A 12541-nucleotide genomic window follows, 5' to 3' on the forward strand; every position below is an offset into this window, starting at 1 on the left:
AAATCACCTTTGAGCCCAGCCCCTACTCCTAGGAAGCAGCCCTACTGGGTCTGTGAGAAAAGACCTTTGACAGTCTACACTCATAAATCTACCTTTTGGGGTTAGGATTCTGTAGCTAGAGTTTTCCTGCCTTGCCACAGTCAGGACAAATCTTTGTCACCGCCAGTCCCACAGCCACTCAGACCCAACAAGTAAACAAGAGACTTATATTGATACAAACTGTATGCGTGCAGCTTTTGCTAACTGTTCTTGTAGCTTAATTAGTCCATTTCCATAAATCTATACTTGCACGTGCTGGTGGTTACCGGCGTCTTCACATCTGCTGGTCATGGCGGCTGCAGTGTCTCTCTGCTCTGCTTCTGCTTCCAGAATTCTCCTTTCTCTTGTCCACCTACTTCTGTGCACTGCACCAGTTTTTATTTGTTGACAATAGAGCAATTTGACATACAGACGTCCACAGCATTTTTCTTTTTTTTAAAAGAAGTTTTAACTTTTACACATCTCCAAGTCACTTGTATATTGGAATTTGGCGTAGCTTCTCTTACTACTTCTGCTGGAGGGGCGCTGTATCTTAGGGACACAAGAAATTTAGGATCATGAGTAGTCATGAGGCTGTATGTCTGAGCAGTCTTGAAACGATTTGATCATCATCTGGATGGTATCGGAACCTTTCAGGTGTCTTGCTGGTCAAACTGATGTATCTTAATCTGAACAATCCATAGCTCTGGCTTTCTTAGAAACAAAGCAGAGCTCTTTTCAAAGCAACATATCCTTAATCCAAATTTTGAAGTCAAGGTACCTTTAAATATACATTTTGCATAACTCAACAGCTTTTGCAATCAAATGTTTTTCTTCAGTTACGAATATCAAAGAGAACATAATCCAATTCTCTGTGTGTAGCCATCTTTATGTGGCTTATTTTTTATATTACCTTGAGCTATTGCTTTAACTGCACTTCTTAGCACTGTGGCTGCTGGTCCACCACTTCAGCTTCCAACATGGCAGTGTACGTTTTCCGCCGCTCTGGGAGCATCAACTCTCAGAAATATGGTCTATGTTTTTATCAAAGCAGCGTGTAGCCGGAAACCTTTTTTGTTTTGTACTAGCATGCAGCTTAATATGCACTTGCAGAGCCTCATTCCGCCATACTGCAGATCGAGCACACGCAGGAACCCGCCAGTAACTCAAACGGCAGCTGCTGCTCATTTGAGAGAGACAATTAGAAGCTGTTTTTAGCTCTGTTTTAGAATCTTTTTCAGTTTTAGTGGAAACTCTTGCCCACGTTGGCGCATTTGTAGCTAGAGTTTTCCTGCTTGCCACAGTCAGGACAATCTTTGTCACCCCAGTTCCACAGCACTCAGACCCAACAAGTAAACACAGAGACTTATATTGCATACAAACTGTATGACCGTGGCAGGCTTCTTGCTAACTGTTCTTATAGCTTAAATTAGTCATTTCATAAATCTATACCTTGCACTGGCTGGTGCTTACGTGTCTTCACATGTGCTTGTCATGGCGGCAGCTGCAGTGTCTCTCCGCATCAGCCTTCTGCTTCCAGAATTCTCCTTTCTCCTTGTCCACCTACTTCCTGCCTGGCCACTGGCCAACCAGTGTTTTATTTGTTGACCAATCAGAGCAATTTGACATACAGACCGTCCCACAGCAGGATTCAGCTTCAGAAACTGAGATCGTCACAAGGTCTAGGGAAAGTGAATCTCTCTCTCTACCACTTCTGGGCATGCCCACAGGTTCTATATTCTACCCCAGTGGCATCCACGCTCCTTGTGCTCTGTTCACAATAGCAAGGAAATGGAAGTGGCCTACCTGTCCATCAACACATGCATGGACAATGAAGGTGTGGTATATAAACACCATGGGGTTTTATTCATCAGCCAAGAAAAATGGAATTATGAAATTTGTAGAAAATGGATGGAACTGGAGTATATTATATTAAATGAGGTTAACCCAGGCCCAGAAAGAGAAATGCTGAGTATTATCTCTCATATGTGGGTCCCAGCTTATAGTCTTATTTTGTGTGTGTGTGTGTGTGTGTGTGTGTGTGTGTGTGTCTGTCTGTCTGTCTGTCTATGGGGGAGTGAGTGTTCATAGAGGTCAGGAAATTAGCAAAGGGCACATGAGAGGTAATGTGGCTATTGGCCAGCCAGAGAGCAGGTGTAAGAGGTAAATTTAGTTGGTTGTCCACCACTTTGATCATCTCCTCTTCTTGGCTTATTCCCGGTAGGAATGCCCCAGTTTCGGGGTACTTAAGATGGCTCAGTGGGTAAGGGTCCCTGATGACCTAATGTTTACCCCCAGGACTCACATGGTGTAAACTCAACTCTCAAATGTTGTCCAGTAACCCCTGTATTAGGGTTCCTATTACTGTGAAGAGACACAATGACCCCAGAAATGTTTATAAAGGAAAACAATCAATTACGGCTGGTTTACAGGTTCAGAAGCTTAGCCCATTATCATCATGGCAGGAAGGGTGGTGGTGAGCAGGCAGACAGGAACTGGAGAAGGAGCTGAGAGTTCTACATTTGGATCAGCAGGCAGCAAGAAGAGAGTGTGAGCCACTGGGCCTGGCTTGAGCAGTTGAAACCTCAAAGCCCACCCCCAGTGACATAATTCCTCCAACAAGACCACACCTATTCCAAGAAGGCCACACCTCCTAATAGTACCACTCTGTATGAGCTTAAGGGGGCCATTTTCATTCCAACCACCACACCCACCTGCATGCCTTGGAATTTGAATGCCCATGAACACATAAAATAAATATTTAAAAAACACTCCAGTCTTTACAGTGCTCACAGACTGTGTTCTTTGAAGAAAGACATAGGGATTTTATTTTTATTTTATGTGTATGAGTGTTTTGCCTGCATGTAGGTCTGTATGCCATTTGCATACCTGGTTCTTGCGGAGGTCAGAAGAGGGCTTCAGATCCGCTGGAACTGGAGTGACAGAAGCTTGTGAAATGATATGTGGGTGATGGGAATCACACTCTGGTCCTCTGAAAGAGCAGACAATGCTATTAACCTGTGAGCCATCTCTCCAGTCCAGTGCATGGGGGTTTTGTTGGGTGATGTAATTTGCACACAGAAGACTGACCTCATTCCTGGAAGCTTGTAATCCCAGCCCAGAAAATGGCACCACTCATAGCTGATGGGTCTTCCCCATCAGTTAGCAAAATCAAGATAATCCTGGCTTGGAATAATCCTCACAGGTGGTTCTGGAGCTCCAAGTTGACATGAGATTAGTCATCACAATCACGTATTACACAGATTTTCCCTAGTAAGAGCACATACTGGTTGTGTTCAGTAGCAGGAGCTGAGACACGTGGAGACAAGGTGGGAGGGAGTCTTGCGAACTCTTTTTTTTTTTTTTTTTTTGGTTTTTCGAGACAGGGTTTCTCTGTGCAGTTTTGCGCCTTTCCTGGAACTCACTTGGTAGACCAGGCTGAACTCTTAAATGTTGTACTGTGTGGATACTAACTGGGTCTGGCAGATAAATACATTTGGAATGGGTAAATAATAAAATGCACACAAAATAAGCTTTCATTCATTTTAGCAGTTTAAAAATCCCTCGAGGGAGGAAACTGGTTCTTTAGAGAAGAAACCAATACGATGCCTTATACGTTCTTATTTAATTTTCCACCCTCGCGGCTCTGCAAGGCATTTTTCCATTTACACTGCATGCATTTACATAGGACACGACCTCAGCGCGTTGACCTGTGAGATTTAGACCTGGGGGTTTGAAATCACCGGTGTGGCGCTGCGGAAGCGTTATTCTCACGGAGTCGCTGATCCACTAGTGGACACTGCCCAGGTGTCTTCCCATCTGAGGCTGAGGCAGTCTGTATCCCGGGGTCCCGGGCTTGCTGGATGTAAACGCGCAGTGCAGCTGTAGATTGCAGGGCAATCTCGACTCCTGGTCATTCATTAGTGACCACGGACTGCGGGCACGTGCCCGCAATGCACTCTTCACTTGAAGTAGTCATAGGCTTACTACCTCAGAGGTGCGGCGGGGGCCTGCGCGGGATTAGAACAACCCCATGAGCCAAACGCGAAGTAGTGTGTGTTGAACGAATGAGCGTGGCTAGCATACTAAATTACCAGGAAAATAACGGAATACAGACCGGGGTCACAATGGTGAATTAAAAATACCCTGGGGGCAATGAAGTGAGAGAAGGCGTTGATGGAGGAGAACCACGCTGTCTTTGGTGAGGCTGGAGGCAGCAGATCGCACTGTTCTAGGACTAGGCAGGCCCAGGTTGCGGTGACCCATTCCTCAGCGGGCAAGTCTCCAAGGCTGCAAAGCCTGCCTACAGCTCTAGGGATGACTCGAAGTTAGGTCTGGTGTGTGTGTGTGTGGCGGGGGGGAAGATGCTCACGATCGCGACCCCCGCACCGCACTGCGCCGCAGCCTGCAGCGCCCCGGGTGCGCGCAGCCCCAACCCCGCCTCTTTCCCATGCGCCCCGCCCCTCCCGGCGCGTGCCACCCGCGCACCCGGGGAGCTCGCAAGGAACCCGCGGGGTAGGCGGCCGGTGTCCCGGCGCAGGCGCGCTGGTGTCGCCGCCGCTCCCGCCAGCCGCCCCGCACGCGCCCCCGCCCCGCCTCCGCACGCGCCGCCGCCCCGGGCGCCTGTGATTGGCAGTCAGCGGGGCCGGCAGGTGGCGGCGGCCGCAGCGGCTTGGGCTGGCTCTGGCTGGCTGCCTGGAGCGGGCGCCTCCCTCGCCGCCGAGCGCCCTCGTCTTGCCCGCGCTGCCGGGCTCCCGCTGTGGCTGCGGCCCCAGCTCGGGCGCACCAGGGATCTGCAGCCTCGCGATCGCGCGCTGGGGGCTGCGGCAGGTGACCCGGGGCCACTCGGGGCGCGGTGGCCCTGAGTCTGGCCGCCATCCATGAGCCTCGTCGCGGACCTGCTCCAGGCCGGCCACCTCGGGTGAGTCCTCGAGCCCTCCCCTCCGCGCCCGCAGCTCGATGCCATGCTCCCCTGTCACGTTGCGGCAACTTTTGGGGTGGGTGTCTGAAGATGTGGCGCGGTCCCCAGCATCTGGTGCGCGTCTCGGACCAGGGCTGCGGGGCAAGCCAGCCTGCCTCTGCGAAGGGGCTGGTGGGGACTTGAACTTGGCCCGGACGGAGTCAGGTCCGCCCCTTTCCGTGGCTGCTGGGGCGGGAGCTGGCCCCTGCGTTTCCGCGCTGGCCACGTAGCGCTCGGGCTGCGGTGTACCGCGCACCTTGCTAAGGGACTCGCGCACTGGCGGGCGCATCAAACCACCCGGTGCGCACCCGGCAGCTGGCCAGCACGGGCCACATGACTCTTTTTAGACTCCTAATGTTTGTAAAATGGGGCTAATTAGGGACTCGCCGAAGGTCACGGCCGGTGCGCAGCGTTAACCCCCAAGGCGGACTTGCGTCTGGGCTCAGTCCCCGGCTGCCAGTAGAGGAGAGGTGCCCTGGTGAAGGTACTGGGCGCGGTGTCGCTTTTCATCCTGGTCTCTTTCTCATTCCATCTATCTACAAAGACACCAGACTTGGAGAGATCACGAGCCCACCCACAGGGTCTCGACAGAGGTTTTGAGGTAACCTCTGGATACCTTCCTTGTGAGAGTGTCGTGGAGCGTTTGTGTGGTGGGAACCCTCTCAAGTGCCGCATCTGAGACACCATCCTCTTCTGGTCACTTAATTGACTGATGTTTCTGCAGAATGCGGAGTCGGGGACTCTGCTAAGCGCTGGCGTTTACAAAGGCTGTGTTTGGCTTCCGGTCTCCCAAATAAACCCTGTCCACAGGACCTGTATCCCCAGCCACTCTTTCAAGACACACCAGGGAAGGCCTAGAGAGGGAGCTGGCATACTGAAAGGCGTCTCTCTCTAAGGGTCTCTCCCATCTACTCCTAGAAAATTTCTTGAAATGGACTTCGTTTCTGTCGGCCCCACCTCCAGCCCCATAATATGCATTTTGTTTATTTTCTTGAGACTTTCCCAGGGAAGAGATGGAGGCCGGTCCCAGGTGTTGTCAGTCCGATTCAGAGCTTGGAGAGGCTGTTCTCCCGTTTGGGGCTGGGGAGAGGGTTGCTCTGCCCTGCCATTACCCTGTTCCCACGTGACCTCCAGCCACAACTCTGGCACTCAGTGATGACACCGCAGCTGATAGTCATGAGATGATTGACAGGCGTCTTTGGGTCTCATAGTCTTCATTTATAAGATGGAGCAACCCTGTTTTCAGTCTTCCCAAGGCTTTTGGGAATCCTGTGAAAATGCACTGAGGTAGAGGAACCACGTGGAAGGGGGATACTGCAAGGGATCTTTTTGGGAGGAGAGGTGTGGAAATGAGGTGATTTCAAGGATTCGACAGCAGCAGGACCCTGTCTGCAGATCAAAATATCTTTTTCTAGAGACGTCTAGTTTTCGTAAAGCTTTGAAGACTGCCTTCCATCTTCATGTTGGAGCCCATGGCCTGGATGTGGGCTCTGTGTCTCCTAATTCCTCCTCCACCTATGGGGAGGGGGGGACTCTGTGTCTCTGGATCTGGGGCCTTTGGGGGTATAAGAAGGTCTCTCTCGGTCTCTGTCTGTCTGTCTGTCTCTCTCTGTCTCTCTGTCTCTCTGTCTCTCTCTCTCTCTCTCTCTCTCTCTCTCTCTCTCTGTGGGCACATGTGTGTATAGTCAAGTGTGTCTCTGTGTGGCAGGGTTCTCTGATCTGGATTTTATCTTTCTGTGTGGGAGAGGGAAGGGTGGAATTCGTTCAGTTTTGAGAAAATGAACTGCTAGCCACATCTGGTAATTTAAACTAGTGGTCTTGTAGATCCTATCCTGGAGTGAGGTGGGGTGGGGGTAAGATGGGGGAGTGGGGTAAGAAAATGTCTGTGGCTTTGATGTTCAGATCAATTGGATTCTCTCTTGCCAAAAAGCGCCTCATGTAAAACTGTGTTCTTCTCCTTCCCCTCCTCCCACTCTTCCCCCCATCCCCCCCATCCCCCTTCTCTCCCCTCCTCCTCTTCCTCCTTTCTCAGTTTGCCTGCTTAGCTTTCATTGTGTTCCACATGGTCGTATCTGAGTTCAGGTAAAGAACGATTGTTGATCAGCCCCTGGTCAATTTGTTTTTAACATTTTATTAAAGTATAATTACAAAGAGTTGTATAGTTCTAAAGTGTACATTTAGGGCTCTCAATATTTGTATATTTGAGAGATGAATGAACAGTGCTCTTTCAGAGGACCAAGGTTCGGTTCTCAGCACCTGTGTGTTGGCTCATAACCAGTTATAACTCCAGTTTGGGGAGTCAACACCCTATTTTGACCTCTGCAGGCATAGCACACACATGGTATACATATATTCACCCAGGCATGCATACATGCATGCATATAAAATAAGTAAATACTTAAAGTGTATATTTGATGGATCTTCATAGACTCACCTTACTTGTGTCTCTAGTGCCCAGATAAAGAACAAAAAACGTTCATAGTCTCCCTATAACTCACACAAGTCAGTAGCCCCCAAAGCTAACATTTAAGTTGGCCAGGCAAAGTTCATTTCATTTTTGTTACATTTTTTGGCTATCAAGCTAAAATGAGACTTTGAGGATTTTTTTTTTTTTTGATTCTTCCTTTTTAAGACAGTGTCTTAGCTATAGCTCAGGGTTCATGCAACTCTCTATATAGTCCAGGCTGAACACAAACATGTGGTTATCCTCCTGTCTCAGCCTCTGGAGTGCTGGGATTAATGGTGTGAGCCATGTCTGGCTTAATTTTTTTAAACCTCTTTAACAGGTTCAAACTAAGAGTCATTTATCTACAGCAGAAAATTAGCAGGAAAAGTTTCATCTTAGGATCTGGGTGGAGATTAAGTTGCCAGCCCCACCATCCAGGGATGATCAGTTCTTTAATGGGGTGACAGCTAGTCCCCAGATAGAGCAGACATTGATAAGTGGATTTCAATTTACTCCCCTGAATTGCTTCTCCATTGAGTAAATTTGAAAGGTGCACATATTAATTTGTGTGATATGAGTGAAAAAATATGAATGAGTTTATTTTTAATTCCTCAAAGTTAAAAGTTGGATGGAATCAGCAAATTTCAACTGGTTTATAGGGCTGTTGCCACATGGTAGCACCGTGTTGGCTGGAGAACACAGGCACTCAACATGATGAGCCCTCAGAAAAGAATCCAGGAATACAGCCTGAATCCCAGCATCTCCAGAAAGTTCTTCTAAGTACTGCTTTTTGCTCTCTGGTTGGAAGGCCCCTCTGCCCCCTACTGCCAAATTCATGGAGAGAATCCATCCCGGGGTTCAGCGCTCATTTGTGAGTTGGAACCAGATGAGCTCTGAGATAATGTAGCCTTTTCCTCAGCCACGTGGGGCTATGGAGGCACACCCTTGGGGCGTTAAAGAAGTCTTGTTTCAGTGTGTGTGTTATATCACCCCAGAATCCCCCAAAGGGTTGAAAGTTCTCTTTCCTGAAGCCAGTGGCTCCTTTCACAGAGATCCTTTAACTAGGGCGAGTTTTAAAGAATGGACGGTTTGCTGGATAAACGACCTCAGCCTCTCACAGGGAGGGTTCAAGCCAGGAGGAGGTGAGGAGGCTGTGTCTGGCACAGAGAGGGCTAAGTGGGACTGCCCTGTGTCCTTGCCCACATCGGTGTTCATTGTCACATTCCCAAGATGCTACTTGGAGCTGTTCTTTTGGTGGCTATATTAGTCCTCACTGCTGTGATAAAATTCCCGATGAAAGCAATTTAAGGAAGGAAGGATTTATTTTTGCTCACAGTCTGAGGATACAGTCTGTCATGACTGAGTAGAGATGGCTGCAGGACCATGAAGTAGAGGTAGCTGATCTCACATTTGCATCCACAGCCAGGAAGTAGAGAGAGGTGAATGCTGGTGCTCACCGTTTGTCTTCTTTCCTCCTGGGACCCCAGTCCATGGGACAGTGATGCCACATCCAGGTTGGGTCTTCTCACCTCAGTTCAACCTCTCTGCAAACACTGTCACCGACAGGCTCAGAGGTTTGTCCCCTGTGGTTCCAAATGAGGCCGTGTTGACAGTGAAGAGTATGACAATGCCACACAGTGATACTCGTCATCTCTGAGTGGGCAGTGTGGGCATGCTCTGGGGACTGTGCAGCTCCTTCATCTTGCCAGGTGGGGGGATGGCCTCTCCAGTTTACATGAGTCTGAGCCTCAAAAGGTCAGCACTCTGTCCAAGTTTACACGTTATATGAGTCAGAATGAGGGTCTAGAGCTGACTGTCCAAGACAGTTTTCCCAGATGAATTGTGCCCTTCTACAGGGTGACAAGAGCTTTGAGTTGTTCTGTGTCCTCTTTGGTGTCTGGCCTCAACTTAACGTGTAGGAGCCACTTAACTCCAAATACAGGATTGGAAAGTGAAAGGTCTCCTGAGCGAGTGCGAAGTTCAGACAGGGAAGTGCGAGAACTTAGCGTTGGATTTGTGCATCTGCCATGTTAGGACCAAGTGTGTGGCCGGTAGCTTCTCCCCCTTGGTGTTTAAAGTTGACTGTCATAGAAGTCGGTCTTACCTGGTTTTGTTTTGGTTTTTTTTTTTCCCCCTCTAATGATGTGTTGATGTTTATTGGCCCTTGGAGATTTATTAGCTTTAATGCTGCAATAAAACACCATGCCAAAAGCAATATGGGAAAAAAGTTTATTTTGGCTTAAGGTTCCAGGGAGGGAGTCCATAATGTTGGGGGAGGCGTGGCAGCATGTAGCTGGAGCAGGAAATTATCACTTTTCATCACACAGGAAGCCAAGAGAGTGAAAAGGAAGTAGGACCAGGCTATCAACCTCCAAAGCCCGCCCCTAGTGACCTACTTCCTCCAGCGAGGTTCCATGCCCTAAAGGTCCACATCCTTCCCAAACTGGCATCACCAACTGGGGACCAAGTGTTCAAACACAGGAACCTGCAGCAACATTTACCATTCACAGTGGTTTTGTTGATTCTTAAAACAACAACAACAACAACAACAACAAGCACAGGCACACATGCAGGCAAAACACCAATGCACATAAAATAAAAATGAAAAAATCTTTTTAGCCTGGAGGTGGTGGCACACACCTTTAATCCCAGCACTCAGGAGGCAGGCGGATCTCTGTGAGCTCGAGGCCAGCCTGGTCTACAGAGCAAGTTCCAGTACACAGAGAAACCCTGTCTCAATGCCCCCCCCCACACACAAAAGGAGAAACCTCTCCCTTCCTCCCTCTCTCTCTCTCCCTCTCCCCTCTCCCTCTCCTCTCCCTCTCCCCCCTCCTTCCCTCCCTCCCTCCCTCCCTCCCTCCCTCCCTCCTCCCTCCCCTCTCTCTCTGTGTGTGTGTGTGTGGTGCTTGCCGGCTCATACCAAGCATGTGTGTATGGACTCAGAGGACAGCCTTTGGTGTTGGTCCTCACATTTCACCTTGGTTGAAGAAAAGTCTTTGCTGTTTGTAGCCTCACTCACCAGGCTAGATGGCGTGTAACCTTCTAGGTCAACGCTTCTCAACCTGTGGGGTTGTGTCACCTTTGGGGTCAAATGACCCTTTCACAGGGGTCACCTAAAACCATCTGAAAACACAGATTTTACATTACAATTCATAACAGCAGCAAAATTGCAGTTATGAAGTAGCAACGAGGATAATGTTATGGTTTGGGTCACACAACACGAGGAGCTGGAGCAAAGGGTTGCGGTGTTAGGAAGGCTGAGAGCCACTGCTCTGCGTCACTCTCATCCCCACCACGTACGTGTCTCACTGTAGGACAGCGGGGAGTTACAGATGTTCACCGCTGTGCCTTTCTGTGTGGTTCTACGGATCTGAACTTAGGTCCTCATGATTCATTTTTCATTCAGCCTTCTTTGATCGGTCTGGGTTTAAATATTACCCATTGATGAGACAATAAGAGATTTCTACCACTTGCAGTAAATGTCCTTGATAAATCTGTGGTCACTTATGGGTGTCCAGCATCTGCATTCCCAGACCGGATAGTGGGTGTTCTTGACCAGCCTCTCTCTCTGATGTTATAGCCAGTGGGATTTCTAGATTATTGTCTCTGTCCTTCATGCCACTTAACTAACTTTCCACTACATCGTGTTGGGAACTCCTCTTCTCCTATCTTCAACTGTGGCTCTTGTAGATTTGATTAATCTGATCAGCACAGAGCAACTGCCCTCACCACTCTGACACTTCATGGTCCCCTGGAAGATTGTCTCAGCTTTCCTGTCTCTGTCACTCATCTCTGCTGGGCCTTTCACCTCTGAATCATACATCCTGGTTCACTCGCTCTAGGACTCTTCTTTTGGGCCCTGCTCAGACTAATGATGGTAATTTAATAATAACAGCACTGGAGATGGTGATGATAATGGGATGTTTTGTCCATCAAAGGACTTTAGAGACACTACCAGTCCTCATATAAAGATCTCTCCCCAGCTGATTGACCCTATGCGGCCGACTGTACCAGAACGGGCTCGAACGCTTTCTGCTATAAGACTCAGCCTTTTTAGGAATCTATTAGTCTCACAGGAAAGGCCCTATTCTGCTGAGACTTCTGTCTCAGGAAGATTTTATTTTCTGTGTTTAGACTCATCTGACATTTATATTTCTGTGTCATCCTAAACAGAGGTCTGATGGCTTTCTGTAATGAAAACCATCTATCTTGTTATCACGGAATAAGTAATTTGTTATTTTCTCATTTATCTGTTGCTCTCTCAGCCAGATACTGATTTTGGTTCGATTTTCTTTTGGATCTGTCTCTTGACTCTGTTCTGTCCCATTCGCCTTGTGATTCCTGGGTTAATATCATTTTACTTAATTACCAAAACCTTGGAATAAATTATTCCGTCTTAGACTTTTTCTTCAAAACTTTCATATCCACTCCAGACCCTTTAGACTTGAATGTAAATTTTAGGATCTTCAGGTCCCCTGAGAAGCCCTGCATGGTTGACATTGAATCTGTAGTTTACAGAGAGGAGACTTTTCAGTTGTCATGCCTTACTCATGGATGGATGGGTCTCAAGAGGCACCCCTTGTAGATGGTAAGAAAGCTTTGTAATATTCTCCATGAAGCTCTGGGGACTTGTATTGGATGCTATAGAGTTGTTTATATCATTTTCAAATTAACATCCTTATGGAGGTGTAATTCACATGCTACACAACACACTTATATGTAATTATAATTCAAAGTTCTAAGTTATTTATTGCACTCAGGGTGTGCAATAAACAGCGTAGTTTAATACCACTAGAAGATCCTTGTTAGTGTCAGAAGAAATCATGTGCCCATTAATAGCCATCCCCATCTCCCTTCCCTCACTATGTGCAGTGCACCAGATAATAGGAAACCCAGCCCAATTCCAGTCTCTGTACATTTGCCCATCCTCGGCATCTCGTATACTTGGGAGTGTCTGACAATACAATGAATGGTATCTTGCTTCTGGCTTCTTTCAGTTTGTTTTGAAGGTTTTCTGTGTTGCAGAATCGTTGTTTCCTTCCGTTGTGTGGTGTGCTCTGTCCTGTGTGCACACCACATTTCCTCAGCTCTTCCCCAGTCTCACAGGTTTTATTGTT

At 48.2% G+C, this 12541-nt stretch overlaps 1 protein-coding gene across 1 annotated transcript in view; it reads left to right on the forward strand.

Annotated features, from left to right (window-relative positions):
• The first annotated feature begins 4594 nt into the window (after positions 1-4594).
• LOC114681281 (myosin VIIA and Rab interacting protein) overlaps positions 4595-12541 on the forward strand; it is a 198096-nt gene continuing 190149 nt past the window's right edge. Inside the window, 1 exon segment of the mRNA XM_028854725.2 lies at positions 4595-4939. The gene's annotated coding sequence lies outside the window, so the exon portion shown is untranslated.

The sequence above is a fragment of the Peromyscus leucopus genome, chromosome 7, assembly GCF_004664715.2.
Source record: "Peromyscus leucopus breed LL Stock chromosome 7, UCI_PerLeu_2.1, whole genome shotgun sequence".
Classification (NCBI taxonomy): Eukaryota; Metazoa; Chordata; class Mammalia; order Rodentia; family Cricetidae; genus Peromyscus; species Peromyscus leucopus.